This window comes from Mauremys reevesii, linkage group 4 (genome assembly GCF_016161935.1).
Source record: "Mauremys reevesii isolate NIE-2019 linkage group 4, ASM1616193v1, whole genome shotgun sequence".
Lineage (NCBI taxonomy): Eukaryota > Metazoa > Chordata > Testudines > Geoemydidae > Mauremys > Mauremys reevesii.
The window spans coordinates 78,230,112-78,252,085 of NC_052626.1; the positions used below are offsets into that span (position 1 = coordinate 78,230,112).

Consider the following 21,974-nt stretch of genomic DNA (forward strand, 5'->3'; position numbering starts at 1 on the left):
TCGTCTCATGGATATATCTGACTTTATGGACACATAGGAGAGTAAACATTACTTACACATCTGCGGAGGAAAATCAAGCTCTTCATATGGAAATATCATAAGGCTAGGTGTTATTAACTGGCTCATGCTATTCTGTTTGCACCTCTAAAATATATCTGACTAAATTGGATTTTAACTTTCTGGTAAAATATCAGCTTTGGAAATAATAAAATACAGCCTCTGTACCTTGCACTATGGGGCTTACTTTGTTGCAATAAAAAACTCTTTCCTCTGAATTCTGCAGCAACAAGCCTAGGAGAGAAAAGTTTATGATGCCATAAAGAGAAGTGACCTGCTTCAAGGAAAGGAATGAAAGCTCTTTTCATCTCAGCGTGTTTCATACCAACAGAACTTCACTGAAGTGTAATTAGAAGTGATAAGGCGTTTTATAATCCACCTGTTTCATCAGATTGGATGGTGGGCATGGACTGGGGCTGTACTGCTTAATTTGCCCAAGTGCCAATGGGTAATCAAGTAACTGATCCTGCTTGGTGCTCCATAAAAGAACACATTGCTATTTTAGTGCCTAATTTAATTAGCCAATGCCTTCAGATTGTTTCACCAGCATTCAATATTACTATGAGGACAGAAACGGAATCCTCCACCACTCACATCAATTATCCTCTGTTTTTTAAAAAAGTTCTTTTTGCACACCCATCACAACAGTATCTGAACTAGGGCTGGCTGGAACACAATAATTCTATTTCAAGTTGGGGTAGGGAAGCTTTCAGAATTTGTTTTCATTCAGCATTGGCATGAAACAGAGAGATTTATAATTTTTTTCAGACACACACACTCCTTCCTCTCCAACCTGTAATCACCACCTCTCCTCAGAATACATAGACAATAATCCAGTGGTTAGGGTACCCACTTAGGGTTTGGGAAACCCAAGTTGAAGTCCTTGCTCCTAATCAATCTGTTGTCTTAAACATAAGGCCATCCTTCCTTAGTCCTACAGAGAACTTTTCTCCATGGTATGTGGAAGAGGCCAAGCATCAGCAGTACAGGGAACTCTCCATCAAATTGCCTCAGCTTTGTCTTGGATGGATTGGGGGTTTATATCAAAGATAAAGTTGGGAGATTCAGTACATCTCTCAAGTGCTTTGTCCCTACCCGCCCTCCAGTCAGCCCTCCAAAGCAGGGACTGTGGTCAGGTTATGCTGACAAACCATCCTTTCCAAGATGACTTCTGGCAGCAGGGGCCCACAGCTTGGATTTTGCAACTGGAATCAAGCTTTCTCTATATAGGGAATTATATTGTGAAAATATCACACTTTCCTGTTGATCAATGGCATTTTAAATATATAATCTATGTTTCAATGTGATCACATGGATAAACACTAGAACAGCCACGAACTAGGACTTTAGAGAATTAACACAATGGAGCTGACTCTTACTCACATCAGTTTTACTCTTGTGGAACTCTACTGGTTCCAGTGAAGCTACTCCTGGCTTGCACCAGGAACAAGGAGAGCAGAAACAGACTCATATGCAATATAGTCCCTGAAATGGAAAGAATGACAAAGAATGACAGTTCTTCTGGAACCAGATCCAGACTATCCTTTCCTCCACTCTTCCTTCCATTGTGAAATGAAAATTATCTTACTCAACTCCAGGGGATAGGAGGACTACATGTGTTCTGCACCATCATTTTGCTTTTGTTACTGTTAATCATTCTGTTCTTTGTAGATAATGGGATATTGGAATGAATTAGTCTTCTATGGTTTGGATTACTTCCACATATGGTTTTACGCAAACACTGCCTACACATGTACTCCTTACACAAATATAGAGCACACCTGATGTGACTGGTGCAGTGGAAGGCATGAGCCATTGTCTTCGTAAGACTTGGTAGCAGAGGATCATTCTATGGAATACTCAGGCTCCGTTGGCAGGATGGGCAAAGCAGCCTGAAGAATGGTACAGGGTGATATCAGTATCCTGATGACAAGAGTGTACCTGTCATATGACATGCAGGTTTGCAGTTTAGGGGAGTTCTCAGATCATGAATCGGTCTTGGTCATTGAGGGAGCAGCTGGAGCCAATAGGTGTTTTCTGTCTTTCTGCACTGGGTAAGAAGAGTACAAATATTTCTTTTGGATGAGGACTTTGCAACTGCTATATGCTTTTATCAACTCAAGACTAATGCACTATATTGTGCTCTACACGGAGCTGTACCTCTATACCACTCAGAAGCTGAAGACACAACAGAATGCTGCAGTCCAATTGCTAAGTGGTATGTCATGAATGGAACATGTGTCTGCACTCACTATACTTATAGTGAGTATGGATCAAAGTATTATGCACTACAGCATATGGACACTAAATTGAGATTTCTCATTAAGGTATCTGACAACTCAAAGAGAATAGGAAAATATGAGAATCTAGAACCACCACCACTGTGTTCTCACATGATTATGTTTCTTCAAAGTCCAAAGGAATGAATCCTCTGCAGAATATGTGCTTGAAATGGATCTGATCTAAAGCCCACTGATATTAATGATAGTTTTTCCATTGGATTCAATAGGCTTTGGCACAAGCCTCTTTCTCATGGCAGTCATCTTCTGTAGGAAAGAGGATATTTTTGCATAAAATAGTCCCGTATACATAGCTTTTATCTGGAAGCTGAAAATTGATTTTTAAATCTCAATGGCTGGTTTGTGTGGACTCACTTTTCATATAAAGATCCTGGAACAACAGATGTGTTTCTAATTGCATTCTTAAAATGAAATGTTTTTATTCAGAGTCTGCAGCACAGGAACTATCCTTCAGCAAAGGGCACCAGCTGCAAAACAATAAAAGGAGCTTTAAATGTTTATCCAGTGATTGGCAGGTTTTTTGCCCCCTTGGACTTTTTAAAGTTTGTGTTTATTCAAACTAAATGTAAAAGGGGAAGTTTAGCTGTTTAAAGTCCTTCTGAACCAAATTGAGCAAAACTATTTTGGGCAAGGATTAGGCATCTAAATGAGTGACCTGCATGAAAGCCTACCTTGTACCTACAGCTCACACTGAGCTGCAGGTACTTTGTGCATCTAAAAACAAGGCTCTAGGGTATTTCAGGTTGGGCATCCAGAAACTGAGGCACCGGAAATTAGTGGCCACTTTTGAAAACATTAGTAACATGACAATCCTGTCACATGCCATTAGCTAAAGCAATTTGTTGTGTTTAGTGTTGGGAAATGACACTGGTGGCGATTTCAAAGAGAAGTATCTATTCTTCATTTAAGAAATAAGAATGGCCATACTGGGTCAGACCAGAGGTTCATCTAGCCCAATATCCTGTCTTCTGACAGTGGCCAATGCCAGGTGCCCGAGAGGGCATGAACAGAACAGGTAATCATCAAATGATACATTCACTGTCACCCATTCCCAGCCTCTGGCAAACAGAGGCTATGCACACCATCCCTGCCCATCCTGGCTAATAGACATTGATGGACCTATCCTCCATGAAATTATCTAGTTCTTTTTTGAACCCTGTTATAGTCTTGGGCTTCACAACATCCTCTGGCAAAGAGTTCTACAGGTTGATTGTACACTGTGTGAAGAAATACTTCTTTTTGTTTGTTTTAAACCTGCTGCCTATTAATTTCATTTGGTGACCCCTAGTTCTTGTGTTATGAGAAGGGGTAAACATTTCCTTACTTACTTTCTCCACACCAGCCATGATTTTACAGACCTCAATCATATTCCTCCTTAGTTGTCTCTTCTCCAAGCTGAAAAGTCCCAGTTTTACTAATTTCTCCTCATATGGCAGTTGTTCCATACCCCTAATCATTTTTTTTGCCTTTTTCTGAACCTTTTCCAATTCCAATATATCTTTTTTCAGATGGGGCGACCACATCTGTACACAGTATTCAAGATGTGGGCATACTATGGATTTATATAGAGGCAATATGATATTTTCTGTCCTATTATCTATCCCTTTCTTAATGATTCCCAACATTCTGTTCACTTTTTTGACTATCCACAATGACTCCACGATCTCTTTCTCAAGTGGTAATAGCTAATTTAGACCCCATCATTTTATATGTATAGTGGGGATTATGTTTTCCAATGTGCATTACTTTGCATTTATCAACATTGAATTTCATCTGCCATTTTATTGCCCAGTCATGCAGTTTTGTGAGATCCTTTTGTAGCTCTTTGCAGGCTGCCTAGGATTTAACTATCTTGAGTAGTTTTGTATCATTTGCAAATTTTGCCACCTCACTGTCTACCCCTTTTTCCAGGTCGTTTATGAATATGTTGAATAGTACTGGTCTTAGTGGTGTCCCCCCTGGGTCAGTACTATTTCCCTCTCTCCATTCTGAAAACTGACCATTTATTCCTACCCTTTGTTTCCTATCTTTTAACCAGTTACCAATCCATGAGAGGACCTTCCTGCTTATCCCACGACAGCTTACTTTGCTTAAGAGGCTTTGCTGAGGAACCTTGTTAAAGGCTTTCTTAAAATCTAAGTACACTATATCCATGGGATCCCCCTTGTCTACATGCTTGTTGACCCCCTCAAAGAGTTCTAGTAGATTGGTAGATCTAGTAGAGGCATCATTTCCATCATTTCCATTTACAAAAGCCATGTTGACTCTTCCCCAACAAACTATGTTCATTTATGTGTCTGACAAATTTTGTTCTTTACTAGAGAGTTTCAGTCAGTTTGCCTGATACTGAAGTCAGGCTACCAGCCTGTAATTGCTAGGATCACCTCAGGAGGCCTTTTTAAAAATTGGCATCACATTGGCTGTCCTCCAGTCATTTGGTACAGAAGCTGTTAGTAGTTCTGCAATTTCACAGTTGAGTTCCTTTAGAACATTTGGATGAATATCATCTGGACCTGGTGACTTATTACTGTTTAGTGTATCAATTTGTTCCCAAACCTCCTCTAATGACATTTCAATCTGGGACAATTCCTCAGATTTGGAATTACCCAAAACTGTCCTGCACAGTGTTAGGGCTAGATTGTGAGCAGCCCAGTGCAGGTGCAAGGAGGGAGAATCTTCAATCTCCTCTTCACCCTCAGCATGTGAAAGCTGCATTTGCAATCCTGGTTTTCCATAGAAAAAATACTGAAGAATGTTTTATCAGAAGGACGGGCCTGATATCATAATAGGGCTTTTTCATACCTAAATTTTGTGGTAAGCAGTGTGGTACAGTGGTTAGGCAGTTGGATGCGGAGTCAGGGAACATGGGCTCTATTCCAAGCTTTAGAACTGAAGTGCTGCATGACCATGGGCAAATTATTTAGCTTTTGTGCCTCAATTTCCTCTCTCTCTCTGCCTTGTCTATTTAGACTGCAAGTTCTTCAAGGCAGGGACTATCACTAGGTTTACTGTGCCTAGCACAGTAGGCCCTATATCTCATTTGCAGCCTCTAGGTCCTATTGTAATACAAATAATAATAGACATTGATCAGAATAGTGTTTCCAAATTTATCTATTTAACCAAAATTCACTCTTACCCATGCACAGTGAAAGGTAGAGAAGTGTGTTGTGGAAAAAAAGTGGAAAAAGATGTGGTGAGATATCCAATTCCGATAATAACCAACACAAGTCAGTGGCCACGGGAAAGTAACAAAATTCTGAGCACCAAGGAAACCCCACCAATACAATGCCCCAGAATGAATTTCAATTCAAAGTATTTAACTAAAAGGTCTCATTTCTTCTTTTGTGGCATCAGGCAGTTGCCAAGGCAGCTGTCAGTTTACCAGGTTGTATTTACACTGAAAATATCTAGGGTTATGTGTCAAGTGTGAGGAGGTAGCCATGTTAGTCTGTATCCGTGTTAACCAAAAAAATAGTTAGAGACTATGTGTAACTGTCTGCTGTTCATTAGGAGAAAGACAGTGGGCAAGTCTGGGAAAGAACCACTCTTAGAATACGAGTCAGATGGAAAAAACAGGGTTGCAGTGGGAAAAAAAATCCACAAAGGTGGGTGATTGTACATGGAGCTCTATTGGAGCTGGGCAGCCTTATCCTCCAACTCCATATGTTCTCCTGAGAGGGGAAGCACCAGTGTTTCCTAGACGACATGAACACATGGTCCAAAGGAAGTTACACTTTTTGAAGGAGGGAATGAATGCTATTGTCTAGAGCAGGTCACTGGGATTCAGGATTCCTGTTTTCTATTCCCATCTGCCACTGATTCACTGTATGACCTAGGATAAACTAAAACATACCTTTGGTTCAAATACTCCATTACATCAGTAAAACTGTCCTTTTAGAAAAATTCTATTGGGTCTAAGAGGGACAAAACCCTTAGGATTCTATACAAATTAAACAGGGTTGTATGGAAACCTACATTGTAAATAATTTAATAAAGATTGATTTCCTATTTTTTTTTGGACCTATGGAATTTTGTAGTAGAGTTATAATTCTCTGCAATTATGTAGAGTTTGTGAAAAAGCCCAGAAAGGTTATTATGAAATGCTTCCGGTCTTTTCCAGAAGGGAATAATAATAAAAAAAAAGTATCTACTTTATAAGTTATGAGACTTTGTACGTCTTTAAATTTTTCTGAGGGTCTTAGTTGAGAGAGAGTTTACAGAAATAAGTTCACAGCATTATTCTATATAAAAATATTTGTATGGCCCCCACTAACATAGTATCCGAGTGATTCACAATCTTTAATGTATTCTCATGACACACCTGGAAGTAGGGAATTATTATATCCCCCTTTGACAAGTGAGAAATTGAGGCACAAAAAGTCTAGGTGACTTTCCCTGCTCTACCACCCGTGGGTACTGAACTCATCTCCCAAGTCCCATACCAGGTGTGCTAACAATTGGTCAGTCTTCCTTTCAATATTCATATATCGTTTTTTTAATGCAAGAAACACCAAATAAGCTCTCAGCATTGCAATGGGGCCAAGCAGAGACATTATACAAAAACTTATTAATAACATTTTTAAAATGTGTTTTGTGGCAATATGTGTAACAGGATATTTGTCTTTTTTTATTGTAGGTGAAAAATGAAATGTTACCCACCTGTTGTATAACTGGAGAAATAGACTTCCCCCCCTCATATCAGGTTACAAATCATTATGGCTTAGAACTTTGTAGATAAAATATATAACATCTTGCCCTTGCAAAAATAATTTCTTTTCAAGTGCCCCTACACCTCATGAGCCTGGAACAGCAATAAGTGACCTCATTGAAATCGCTCATAAAAATGTTCTTTCACTACTGAGCTCCACACTAGTGTTATCTACTTCTGCTCTGTCACTTGACTATTTAAATAAGAGATTATTTTAAAAGTTAGTCCTTAATAGTTACATTATAATTGTTTATACATTACATAATCATATATATGATCCAAAACATTTCTCTCTCAGGAGCAATTCTGTATTCCCCTCCCATTGTTTACCATCATTCTTCAACTTTCCTATACTCCTCTATATCAGTCCCTGTTGATTATTCCTTTTGCTACTTTTGTAACACATGGTCTTTTGCTGTCCCACATGCAACGTCCATTGACTTCAAGCATGGTGTAGAATTTGACCATTGTTAGTCCACACCTCAGAAAAGGAATCTACCATTAGGCACCGAGAGGCCCTTCAGTGGTTCTTCTCGTTGGTGTAAGTGTAACTTACTGGTTAGCATATGTTACTGATCCCTCTCTGTGATTAATTCACAGAGGATGAAGGTCTGTTATATACAAACCCAGTATTCCTTTGCTCTTTAGTTCAAGGTATAGCAGCTCTTGCTTTTGGCTCTGAAGGTCCCTGATTCTATGTTTTATGAGTTGACAAAGATGATGGTTGTCATATAATGCTCTATTTAGGTGCATCACTTTGTAAGTTCAGGGTCTGAGGCTCTGATCCTGAAAAGATCTAAGCCTGTACAAAACTTTGTATGTATGAATCATCCCATAGACTGCACATGAGAGTATTTCTGCTGTAGAGTTATGCCCATGCCATGTAAATGCCCTATGGGCATAGGTATTCTTTTGTGCATTGGTCAAATGATCAGAAACAAATGTCTAAAACTTGCACTCACAATTATTTGCTACCTCAACAACTAGTAGGTGCAAATAATAGAATTTAGATAGCTTACTGATTAATTGGTCCTGCAGTTTTAAACAATATTTAAAAACTTGGCTCTTAATGTTTGCAAAGAATCACATACACAAATGCTGCTGAATAAATATATAATAACAATATTATTATGCAAGTTATTGTTAATAAGTGACATTCAAAGTGAAGTTCAAATGTTTTGCTTCTTAGTGTGATATCAGGAAGAGTAGCTACAAAATCTGAGCCAGTCGAAGAAAACCCTTTTCAGTTGTACTAAACTGACCTTGAACATTGCAGGTCTGGGTATGACAGATATGGCATAGCACCATCATGTTACCTTCTCAGCATCAACTGAGAAGAGCCGATGTTCCAGGAACCCAAAACTGGAGCACAAGGCGGCTGCAAGGCTTACTGATTTTTCATACAGTTCAATCTTTAAGTGATAGTATAGCAAGACAGTGCTATTTATCCATTATAAGTATAGGCACACTGTAGTGCAGTTCAGGTTTGGAATCTGGTTGAGATAACTTGGTAGGTGGAACGTGAGTTCAGACTGAGTAATTCTGCGATTTGCTTACCTCATGTTACTATGCTGTTCATACACACACCCCTGAATGTGGGAAGTCAGAGGGATATTGCTTCATGTTAATGAGAGATGTCCACTGAATCATGTACTAGCTCAACATTCATTTTTTTGCTTTGGTCTACAGCTAGGTGCATTGTTCTGGGAATCACGAAACCCATGTTCTATGCCCAGCTCCACGGCTGTCTCGCAGTGTCACCTTACGTGACTAAGCAAACTCTTCTCTATCTCATTTTACCCATCTGTGAAAGTAAAATAATAATGCCTAATTTATAGACGCACAGGGAAGCTTAATTCATTATAGATAAAGTGTGTTGAGAATTTTTTTGTGAAAGGCACTATTGCAGTGCAAAATATATTAACACTATTATGATTAGAGCTGGATGGATTCCATAAAAGGCATTCAAAAAGAAATTCCTATAAAAACATGAATTTTCTTTCTGCACACTTTCCATGGCAGGAATGTTGGCAGAAAGGGAAAATATCATGCTAACACCAGGGAATATGTATTTACATATGAATACTTGTGCAAAAATATGTTTTCATTATTATTCATGCTGGAACTGCCTACCTGGCCACCTTGAAAGATTGCTGTGGGCTTGGGAGTTGAGTCGAGAAGTGAAAACAGTACCCTATGACTTGGGGGAACTTGTCACAGAATATAAAGAGCAAATCACAAATAACAAATGTTCAGAGTACTAGCTGTGGTGCATAATTTACAAGTGACCCAGGGTCTGTAATATCAAATACACAAATTTATAAAAGATTAAACTTCTACAGAGATAATTCACAAACAGAAAGGGAGTTTTTCTCCCCTTTAGAATAGTTTGCTCATCTCTAATAATAAATAACTATTATTAATAGAAAATGTTGCACAGTCCAGTTCCACTTTATAGTATAATATGGCAATGCAGTTAATCTGTCTCAGTTTCTCCTAATCTATGATAGTTCTCTTGGCTTTCAGCCTGGTTTAGTTTCTGGGTGAGAACAGCCAGCATGGTTCACTTGCTGCGTTAGCATAGCCTTCTGACCAAGTCAGATAAGTCCGTTCCTTCTGGCATAATCAATGTCTAACCATGAGCACAAAAAAAAAAAAAATCTCCACTCACCACATCTCATTTGGCACAGTCTATCATCCCCCAGGGTATGTCGTCTTTCATCTTATTTTCAGCCCTTCAAGGCTCTAACTGATACCATCTTCTTCTTCTTGTTTACAGGGGGTAACTGCACCGCCTCCCTGAGCGGTAGCACCGAGAACCCACATACACCCTCTGCCATTGGTTCACAGTGCTGGACATTTCTAAACAACTGGGCTATCTGTCCCATAACTCAAACTCTTCCTTGTCGGGGCTTCTTCCAATGTACCAGCTTGGCCTTTCTGGAAAGTTATTTCCTAGCCCCCACCAATCTTAAATTTCTCCCTTGGGCCAGATAACCACAGGTCTCCTTCCTGGGGCTATATTTTGAATCTAGCAGGCTTTTTCCACCTCCAACTTCCACCCACTGTAGACCCTGGGTCACTCTGAGAATCCTTGCCCTTAATCCTGGACCCAAACTCCTGTTTCCCTTGGAGCAGGGTACCTACATTCCTCCTTCCTGGAAATAGGATTCACTTCTGGTAGCTTCCTCAGCCCATCAGGCTCTGCAGATCTTGAAGTGAGGTTCCTATGGTTGTCAAGTGAGATCCTTACCCTTTAAGCTACCATGCTGCAAGGGTAGACAGGGGAACTTCAGCTAATGCCCCACAATCAGAGGCTACATCCATAACTCAGGCGGATCAAGTGACTAGCAGCAGACTATTGATTGGACACCACTTAGTGTAAAGCTTCCTGTTCCTGCCCCACCCCTTGTCTGAGCAATTAGTCTCTAAGTGTGCTGCTGTCCAGGCCCCCCAAGATCAAACTTATAAAAAAGATTAAACCCCAAGATCTTACCTGCCATACCTTGTCCTTCTGGGCCCGTCCCTAGATCTGCCTGCTACCTACACTGACCAGTCTGGCCTTGTGCTTTCTCTGTTCATTGCTTGCTATCTTCCCATGGATGGATATCCCAGCTGCTGAGCTTGCTTGCCCCCTGGGCTCTGAAACCAGGTTTACCTTTCACACAGCTACCTCTCCTTGATCTTTGAGAGAGGCATGGCTGCTGCTCAACCATGTGCATCAAGAATATCCACTGACCACCCAGCCTTAACCTTGATCTCAAACCTTTTGGCCTAGCTTGCTCATAGCAGCCATGACAAAATATCTCCTAATTCTAGGGTCCTCCTTCACTGAGCTCAGGGCAGGGCTTTATCAGGCTCAGAAGGTAACTTACTGGTACCTGACTCCCAATCTCAGATTAGTTCTGTGTAGCCCACTGGGCCAGCATATCTCTATTATATTCACTGGTTTGCATTATATTTTGCTTTTTATATTCAGCAGTAATGAAAGGAACCTACAGGCTTGTATCTTGTAAGACATTGGCTTCAGCAGTTAGCATGAGGCTTGAGGCCTATGAATTTTGGCATAGATTAAAAACTTAGGTAACTCATAAGTTTTGAGGAACTGCAAGTACAGTGTAGAGGGGTATTTTGTCCATAATGACATCAACCAACCACAGAACATGAACTGACACCAGCTTCTGGAAGGTTTTAGATGGAACATCAGATTGCAAGAGTGCCATGGCAATGAATTGATATATATGATAATGGGGTGAAATCATATATACACTAACCTATAGAAAGACACCTTAACACTGGTAAGGGGAGGAAATACAAATAAGGGAGAGGGCAGAAACCCCTAGTGAATATGAATTAGACACAGTAACGTCAGCGTACCTTATTATAAAAGTGGCATCCCAAGCTTGGGCAGTAGAAAAGAGAGAGATGTAGCCCTTTGGAGGGGCCAGAAGGATTGCCACTGGTCAGGATGAAGAAGGTGACCATGATGAGGAAGATAATGGTTAACATTTCAGGTTATTCTGCAAGGGATGGTGTGAGTATGGATGTTCAGATGTACTTTCTGTATTATTGTTATCTACCTTACTGAGTTAGACTGTGCATGACTTTGCTAACTGTATTAATAAATAATTCATTTGTAAATATAAAAGAGTTCCTATAGTGTGCATGTTGGACCTGTTCACATCGGGATTCCCAACTATATAATAATTAATAATACTGGGCATGATCTTGGGACAAGAACATGTCAACCCTCAAAGTGATAACTGGGAATTTTTATTCATAATCTATAGACCAGGCTAGAGATTGGCCTCCAACCAGGAACCCCAAGGGGTGCACAGGGTAACCTTCCTACCCAGGATAGGTAAACTCACCTTTGGCAAAATCTAAATTAAAATCCATCTGCTAATCCAGATCATCTGTTCTGAAAGGGGCCATGCCTTGCAAGAGGATTGGCTGGGCCTAGGCTCCCATGACAGACTGTGTTTACACAAGGAAAATATGTGCAAATTGTTCTTTCCCCACATTTAAACTTCAATATGCTGGTAGCATTATTTTCTTAGAGCCATGCATGTTATCCTTTATCGTGGAATTGGCATTTTTGCCAGTTACCCCACACGTTTAAAGAGTAGTGAAAATTCCAGTAGTATGTTGTTTAGGACAGAGCTGGATTGTGTGGATTTTTGTCTGTTTAGTTTGTATGACGGGCTTCATGTGCAGATAAACGCCAAATAGGTGTCTTAACATATGCTAAAGAACATCTTAACCTTGGAAAGTGGCCTCATATGGTGCAGAAAGATACTGATTTCCATCACTGTTGGACAACAGCTGTTCTGTTTGCTCTTTCAGAGATGGCATAGGAAGCATGACAAGGGAATTTATTAGTGCTGGAATTATGTGAATATCTCCCAGCTACCCATCATTATAACTCCAGTGTGCTAGACAACAGAGTCCCAAATTTACCTTCGTTTTACATAAACCTGCTGTAATTTCCTTCATTTCTATATATTCCCAACCTCAGAAATGTGCTATCATTAAAATTATAGAAAATGTTTATATCTTGTAAAGGAACTAAATTATGCAATTATCCCATTTTATTTTAATTTTCTGCCTCTGCTATTCGGTGTTGCATTTTCCAGTTTTAGCATTTTTTTTCCCTAATGCTAACACTGGGATTCTGAGCTAGGTTTTGGAGGCAGTATATTTCCACAGACACTGCATTTACACTTTGTGTCTTGGGATGATCTAAAAGCATTTTACAAACATTTAATTTTTTAAGCCTAACCACAAGAGATTAAGTTACTTGCCCAAGGTCACACACTGAGTCAGGGACAGAAAATAGCAGTACCTAGCAATTCTGATTCCCAAGGTAAAATTGTGGCCACACTACAATTGATTTCAAAGGGCCATGATTTTGCTCCCAGTCCACCTTCTCTGACCATTAGAGCAAACCATACCTCAGTGATTTAAAAAAAAAAAAATCCCTTGCTCGGATATGCTTAGTTTGCATTGCTCCTTGTATGAAATATTTTTCTACTGTAGAAGCAGAAATAGAAACATTTTATTTCCCAAATGCAGTCAGAAACACATCTGTCATTCCCAGGTACCTTTTTTTGTAAGTATTCATAAACCAAATCATTCCACTATAATTTACCCAATCTTCTTCCCCTCCCCCTCACAAGCTATATTCAGAGTCTACAGAAGAAAAATCTTTCATTAACTTTACAGCACTTTTTTCAAATCTCTGTCAATCATATTACAATTCTGAAAATTGAATATCCGAGAGAATGTGCTCATACTGGGATACCTATATGCTGTACCTATTAGACTGTAATAGTGAACTAAGCAGTGCTGGATCAAATTATTCAGTTTTTCTTAGTCACATTTTTATACCAAAAGTTAAAATCTAAGAAATTCAGTCAAAGGTCATGAAAATTCCCAATTAGGAGTGGGGCAAACAAAATAAAATAAAAACCTGGCAAAAGAAAAATAATGTGTTGTGAGACCAACCTCTACTGTAGAACCATGTCAACCCTTATTTGCAGAAAGCATGTAGAAGGGACATAAAAACAGCCCTCCTTTGGGTCATAATTAGAAGGGGAAGAAATGCAGTCCAATCAGTGAATAGTTTGAGAAGTGCAGTGTAATCTCTACATCTAAAGAGGTCGATAGAGAACAGAGGTATTTGCTCAAATGATTAGGACTCAACATTGCTCATCAGGCCCCACCTATTCTGTGGCAATATATCTCCCCAAGGAACCTTGCTTCACCTGCAGAGGTATCTTACTTTTTGACATGGCTAGGAATACAGAGATGGGTCATGTCATGATATTTTTGCCACTTCAGATGTAAGGCAAAACATTTTCTTGGGACTTTCCAGGACCTCAGGACAGATATGAATTTGAGTGTATAGGTGCCACATGCTCAGATTCCACAGAGATGGATGTGGTATAAAAGAAGCTAAAGCCAGACAAGAAATATGCTTCTCACATCAGCTTTGATCATCAGGTGGGCTCATTTTTCCACCTTGATGGGGTCGGCACCTGCCTCTTGTGAGTGCCCCCTCCCCTGACTGATAGTGCCTGCAATCACAGTTCTTTTGAGTGGGTCTTCAGCAACTCAGCCCTCCAGCTGAGCCTCATTCACTGTCCCCACATTCTAAGGTAAACAGCCTTGGGTTCTTTTCCCAGCCCTGGTATGTGGATGTAGCTCTAAGGCTTCTTCCCAGAGGCCTTAGCGCTCCAGACCAGAACTGAGTTGCCTGCTCTGCTGCTTGCCTTTTATATGGCCCTTCTGGCCCCTGATTGGTAACGCCATCAGCCCTTCTGATTGGTTGTTTCTCTGCAGCCACTCTAGAATGCCTAGAGGACTACTCTGTTCTAGGGTGGGGTGACACAGGTCCATGAGGCCTACTGTCATAACCACTTTTAAACTTTAACCCCTCACCCCCTACTGAGGATCATTCATTGCAGCTGAGTGTCCCACTGGAGATTAGGGCACAATGAGGTGAAGAGTTTGAAGTGCTGGACAACAAAGTATATGATAGAAAACTGGTGATAGAACCCCACTGATCTCTCTTCTTTAATCTTGGGTGCTTCCGTACATAGTTTGTCTGATTCTACCCTTGGCAGACATCTGAGCTGGTGAAGACCCTTTTATATGCACTTTCATTTCTCCCCCGTGACTTCCTTTTACTTGGTGATTATTTAGAATTTGATCTTTAAATTCTGGTGGCCTCAGACTAGAACTGCTTTCTCAAATACAGGGCAGGAACTTCCTCTGTTGGAATTCTAGGACAAAGTATGCTAATTAATATTTATTAGACTTTAGGGTCAGAATACGCAGACTTTTTGGAAACAGCAAACTATTCAATTCTCGTCTGTCACGAGACAAAGTTCTAGTGGCTTCAATTTGATACCATTACCTCACAACACAATAAAAAAAATTGGAGGGCCACAAATCAATCAATCAATGTAGAGAAGGAGAAACTTCATTATTTTTTAAATACATTTATAAACATTAGGCTTTATTGTTCCCAGCCAAAAGATAGACTATCATCGGGAATGGGGAAGTAATTCCAATTTTTTACCACTCTAAGAACACTGTGCAACTTGTGGAACATAATGGAAACAGAACAAATTTATGCTCTGTTGTGTGGTGCATTATGGAGGAAATAGACTCTTCAGAAGAGACTGTACAGATAATGGCTATTTCATATATGGAATGTATTTAATTTATAGCATGTTTCATTGGTCATAAATATGATTGTTTATATTTGAACATTCACTTTTTCTCAAGTTGTGGATTGCATGCCACCATTATTTGCTGACAACTTGTTTACTTAAAAGTTCTTCAAGCTCTTATGTCCTGTTTGGTCATCCAATTAGAATGACCAGATGCCCCATTTTTTATAGTGACCATCCCTATATTTGGGGCTTTGTCCTATATAGGCACCTATTACCCCCGAATCCTGTCCTGATTTTTCACACTTGCTATCTGGGCACCCTACATGCAATCAATACAACAGAGTCACATACAACACATACTATAATTTTATGGGATTAGGCAAATTATCAGGAATCTATTGCTGTAATGCACTGGATTAGCTATGAATTTAAGTGATAAAGTTTGGGAACTATGTTGCTATCATGAAATGACCAAAACAACATAGAGTGATCAGCCAGAAGATGGTAGCAGAATATTTAACTTGAGTTGCACTGCATGAAACTTTTATTTAAATACACAAGCATTTAGAATTGGCCTAATAAAACTAGTAACAATTTAATTTTACTTGTCTTAAAACTATAAAAGTGTTTATGTACCTCATGTGTCAAAGGCTCATCAGATGTCAGAGTACAATATTGTTAATAGAAGTCTATATACAATATCTTTATTAAGGGTTCAGATAATTTCTGAAGAACATAGTAGGATAGTTTGGGGAGTTTTAAAAGTCATAACTGTCTTTCAAACTATATGTGAAACTCACTTGATTAGTTAACTTCTGTACATTACTGCCTGAAGTGGAGAACAATTGGAGACATTCATTCGTTTCCCTTTTCACTTCATTTAATGCATCTCCAGTATGAGACCTCAGCAGAAGTTCTAGCCGTTGCTTCATCCACTAGTTATTAGCATATTACACCTTTACAGTGATTATTCAGTTATAATTAGGCTAGAGATAAAAATGGGAAAAATAAGTTATTTTGAACCTCAAGTAGAAATATGAAATATCTGAGTTAAAAGGTCTGCTGGGGTCCAGCCCAAGGAGAAGGCCTTTGAAACCAAATGAGCTACTGTGAAACAGAGACAAAAAATTGTTAATTGCACTCCTCACTCCCACCAGGAAAAGGAGAATTGTGCCTGAACTGATCCTATCAGCTTGGGCTCTGGGAATAAAGGGATAAAAATACCTGACAAGGAGAAGCTTGTTTCTTTTTGCTGCTTGGATACTAAAGGCACAGGAATCACTAAGCATAAGCAAAAGCTCCCTTGCTGTTTTTTCTGGGTTAGGACATATGGAATTTTCTTATTTTAAAAGTAAAATAACTCTTATTTCCTTTCTTAGCTGATTTATTACAAGATTGTCTACAAGCATTGCCTTTGAGAGATCTGGGGTACAATTAACATGGAGTAAGTGACTGGTCCTTTGGGACTGGGAGTAACCTGAATATTGTTGTGATTTTTAGTCTAAGGGAACATCTATCACAAAGGCAAGCTTTCTTGAGTAGCAAAATAGACTGGAGTATCCAAGGGGACTGACTGACTCCATATTAAGGCTGCTATACTCCTTTAGAACTTCACACTTGTTACTTGGTTGGTGAAATCTAATTCTAGAACATACAACCAGTTTGGGCTCTGTGCCCTGTTCCTGATCAGTCTGTCCTGATGCTGGCACTAATGCTCAGGAGCCACTCTAGATAGCATGACACCGACAAATAGTTTAATAAGAGTACTTTGCTCTTATATAGCAGATTTCATCCAGAAATCTCAGAACACTTCAGAAAGGCAGTCAGCATCATTATCCCTGTTTTACAGATGAGTAAACTGAGGCACGGGCTTGGGAAAATGATTCAGCAAACCAGTAGCAGAGCTGGGCATAGAACCCACACCTTATAAAGCCTAGTCTGGTGTTCTATCCACTAGGCTATGGAATCTCCTGCTGGTTACAGTACAGATATGAACTTGGTTGAATCCAACAACCACTCAGCTGTGCAAAGAAGAAGATCTCCATCTTACAGTACTCAACCTGCTCTGTTCCTACCTCACATAAAAGTAGAGTCAGATAGGCATATAGAGTTATCAAGTATACTATCAAGCCCAGTCATGTCAGAGGGCCATATTAGAACACATTGCTTCCCCTGACACTCTTAAAGCTGGCCAAAGATTTGTTTTGAAGTTCACACCTTAGATGACATTTTTCCTTAAAATTTCAAAGTTCCATTTTGCAAAAATAGTCATTTTCATTTCTTTCCATTATTGACCCTTTAGAGAGCTAGATGGAACACTTCAAAATGCAACATTTTCAAAGATAGTTAAGCTTTAGAATAGGCTTCCAAGGCAAATTGTGGAATCCCTGTTACTGGAGGTTTTTTAAGAACAGGTTGGACAAACACCTGTCAGGGATGGCCTAAGTATACTTGGTCCTGCCTCAGCACAGGGAGTGGACAAAATGACTCCTCCAGGTCCCTTCCAGCCCTACATTTCTAGGATTCTGTGATCTAATGGCTTTTAAAAACTTTGCTTTCTAAGCTTCTCAGGAAGTTTTTTTTTCTTTTTGAAATGGAAAGAGGTATCTTGTGACACCTTTGGCTGTAGCATTGCTAGTGTTATGTAGGATTAAATTTAAAGCACAGTTTGTCAGTTTTAATCTGGAAGCACCTTTGCTGTTGTGGTATTTAGAAAAGGTGAATAGAATGCTATCTGTGTAATTCAGGTTTTCAAAGCCCAGAATCTCTCTCTCTCTCTGTAGCAGATCCTCAACTGGTGTAAATGGTCATAGCTTCCCTGGCTTCAAACAAAACTCCAAGTTGTGTTATTTGCACCAGCTGATAATCTAGCCCTGTGTGTGTGTGAGAGAGAGAGAGAGAGAGAGAGAAAGAGATGTACAGGATTCATCTCTTTCAATGCATAGGCGATCACTATTCCTGCTGGGTAGTTCTTAATTTACATCTTCCTGCTGGTCTCTGTCTCCTCCAGCATAGGTCCTTCCTTTTTCCAGCTTACTTTACACTGAGTCATACTGCTGATGCTAGGCACAAAGTTGCTCAGCTCCTTCCTCCTCGCCACAGCTGGCTTTGACATTGCTGCAAGTTTTAAGATCCTCCATTTCAAACATTGCTGAGCCTGTTTTCTCTCTCTCCAAGGAGGGGAATCAGCCATGCCCAGAGAGTGCCCTTCATAGATTCAGAAGTTCTAAAAGCCTGCTTCTCTCTCTTTCTCCCTCCAGTTGCTATTTCTGAACCTTAATGTCATCTGAAGTCTTCTGCAATAAACACTGCACACTGACTAACATCCAAGTCACAGTATATGTCCACAGAGGGACTCTCTGAAAATGTTTTTTTTTCCCCTTTCAAAAATCCTATAAATAATGTTTCATTTATAAAACCACTTTACAGAAGAGAAAAGAAAAAACACCTCTGTTTATGGCTTTCAAATTCCCAGATGGCAAAATAAAGCTAAATTGCTATCACAGATTTTGATATTTTCTTACACTCAGACGGGAGAGGTGTGTGTGTGCGCGTGTGTATCTTTTTTTCCCTTTAATGAACATATAAATGTGTGCCACCATACTGATTTCAATAGCAGGCTTTTTTTTTCGTGGCATAAATATATGGGCCCTAGGGCATTCTGTCTCTGTCAAAACTCTTAAGTGCTCCAGTCTCCAAAGGCTTCTCTGAAAGCCCCATCAGTGTGTCTTGTACATACAGAGACTTGGGGCCACCAATATTAATAATACAGTATATCAAAACTAATCTAGGAGGGGAATGTGCCAAGAGAGAGAAGGCAGGAGGATATATCTTAAAGATGGCACAATACTCGAGAGCCACTGTACGAAGCCTCTTGACTCTGAAGGACACTGCTTTACTTTATCAAACTTCTCTGTTTAAAGGATATGTCTGTTGTTGAATTAGAGTGCGACAGTCTCAGAAGCGAATTCATCCATACACACACACCTGTATGTTTCTGAGCTATCTCAAGGAATGGGTGGCTCATTCACTGTGTTAGGCCTCTTATCCTTTGTACTCTCCTCTTAAATGAATAACTTTTCCTGGTGGACAGTATAAACAGTTATCAGATGATTGTGGTCCACATAGGGACCTAGATAGATAAATAGAACTTACAGTAACTCCTGACTTGGGAGCGATTACAGTTCATGACCTAGAAGTAAGATTTGTAAAATTGGAAGTGAGAACTAGTGATTTGAGCACATGACGGCCCCACCCCCAGTTCTACCACTGACTGGCCTTGGGAAATTGATGCAGCTTTTATGTGTCTCCATTTACCCATTTGTAATGCTGTGTGAAAACACTTCAAAAACAAATCCCAAACTATACAAAACCTGCCTGGATTGTGGGTTTGTTGCCAAGTCCTAAATCAGACCAAACTGGACATAAGGTTCATAACTAGAGGGGGTTTGGGCCCAATATCATGTATTGGCTTTCACTGAAAATGGGGAGTCTGCGTTGTATACAGAGGAAACAAGGTGGAACTTGAAGTGGTATTTTAGTCAGATTTTGAGATGTTGGGTACATTTGTACCCAACAGAACAAGTGAAATTAAAGGGTTGAGGGCCAATTATTAAATCTGTGCAAACAGAAAGCAAAGAATGTATAATCCTGTGAAGCAAGTCCAAATTTCCCACAGCTGTAATAATGCTTCCCAATCTGCCAGGATTATTCTAAGGTTTAGCTAATTAAAACTTGTAAAGTGCTTTGAGATCCTTGGATGAAAAAAAAAGTGTAATGTGTTATTGTTTTCTCATTACTAATTTCATGAACCATCTAGTCACCAACTTAATGAACATGTTAATGGTTATAAACTTTGCCAGAATTTAATGAAATCCCAGACTTTTGAAAAGTTTCAGTTTGGCTCTTTCTCTGGTCTCAGATGTATATTAGCAGCCAATTCCACCCCCCCCCCCAGGAACTGTAGTTTTTTCCCTTCCTTAAGAAAAATCTTTTCCCATCTTTGTTAATATTACAGAGACTTTAACATTTAAATTATTCAGCCCTCCCCCCTCCCCCGTCTTCCCAGCCCCCACATATAAGGAGGCTCCTAGTATAATAGATATTTTTCCTTTTATACTGGTCTGGCCAGGAAGCTTATTTAGGATGATTTTTGGAGATAGCAAAGATGGCAGAAATATCATCTCTTCCCACTGCAACATATGTCTCTGCATCATCCCACTGCCAAGAAGTCTGCTGCTGCCAAATCATCCATCACCATCTTACTCAGTTTTCTTCAGTTTTTATTTCTGTGCATCAGCCTAGTCAAATGGTTCTTCCTTACCCTGAGTTCTTCCACAAGCTGGGCAAGTGGGGCAGCTGAGTAGGTAGATGATTTCTGAGATGAAAATTTATTTTTGAATGAGGGAAACTAAGGCAGATAAAATATAAGCTACTGAATATTCTGGACTCACAATAAGTCAACATTGATTATTTATACATATAGAGAAACTTTTACCTGAACCACTATAAGGTGCACATACCATCACATAGTGCCTTAACCCACATCTTTCCTTCTCACCTCCCTCTCTAGTTCTGCACCCCATGTGCTGGGTCATGGCTAAAAAGTTAGATTACATGCTTTTTTGAGACAAGGACCTTATGTCCAAAACATCTCTAGGTGCAATAAAAGAATCTTATTTATTATGTGTATTCCAGGAACAGTCCATGAACTCCACTGTTCACAAGCACAAGACATAGTTGTTAAGATGATTAACCATAGTAATAAATGGTAGCTGGATGGAGAAACATCACAAAGATCATAGGGAGTGGAGGGGGAGAAACAGTAGGAACATAGAAAGTTCCAACATGAGGTTTCCCAGCACAGTGTGTTGTATGTACGATTTCCCATTAAGGTCAGTGGCAGTGTATGGTCAAGTCTAACATGTAATCCATGCACATGTAAACCAGTAGAATTGTCATATTTCTCTGAACTAAATAGACACACACAGCACCTGCTTCTGCTCGATTACAGCAGTATAAATGAGGAATAACTATGGAAGTCAGTCAACTTACACTAGTTTTAGGCTGTTGTGTGTGAAAAGAGACTCACATCCACTCTAAACTGTTCTAACTTCCTGGGGTTTGATTGAATTGGTAACTCAGATAACCACCACTAAGTCCATATGTACTATTTGATTACCCAGCTGTGCAAATGTTATCATTCTCCCTTTGAAAAGTTGCTGTATCACCACTTGTTTTTTGTGCCATTCAAAGCAGGCTAGAGGTGATGGTGCGTTTTCTGCTGCATAGGGTCTTGCCATATTTTTTTAGATCTGGCACACAGTCTAGTGCAAGAGACACAGGCTATTTCTGAGTACAGAAGAGCTAACAGTGCCTGCACAATAACTGAATTGATAATATTTAACTTAAAATTAAATCCTGCTATTCTAAATATGACATAAGAAACCACAAAAAGAAACCAAAAACACTTTCCCCCTCATTTGTTGGCAAGGAGGAAGAGTGTGTGATGTATTTGATGTTAATCTCCTTCTCTATTGTAGAGGAGGAGCTTGTCAACACCTTCATCCCTTGCCAGGGGCCTGCAACCATCATGCATAGAAAATATCCCTTCTTAGCTGTCACAGAAAGCTCAAAATACACTTAAAAGGAGATGAGGGACTTGGGGAATAAGGACTGTAATTTATGTATTTTTCTTCTGTATTCTTCTTTCAGTAAAAAGGGTAT

General features: G+C 39.6%; 1 long non-coding RNA gene across 4 annotated transcripts in view; it reads right to left on the reverse strand.

The window, feature by feature from the left end:
- Nucleotides 1-1,479: 1,479 nt before the first annotated feature.
- Nucleotides 1,480-21,974, reverse strand: part of LOC120405282 — a 32,339-nt gene continuing 11,844 nt past the window's right edge. For 3 of the 4 annotated variants that reach the window (XR_005598465.1, XR_005598468.1, XR_005598466.1), the window contains exons 2-3: nt 2,451-2,824; nt 1,480-2,107 (exon numbers count right to left, since the gene is read on the reverse strand). This is a non-coding gene — a long non-coding RNA (uncharacterized LOC120405282). The remainder of the gene's footprint in view (nt 2,108-2,450; nt 2,825-21,974) is intronic. The other variant, XR_005598467.1, reaches the window with a different exon arrangement.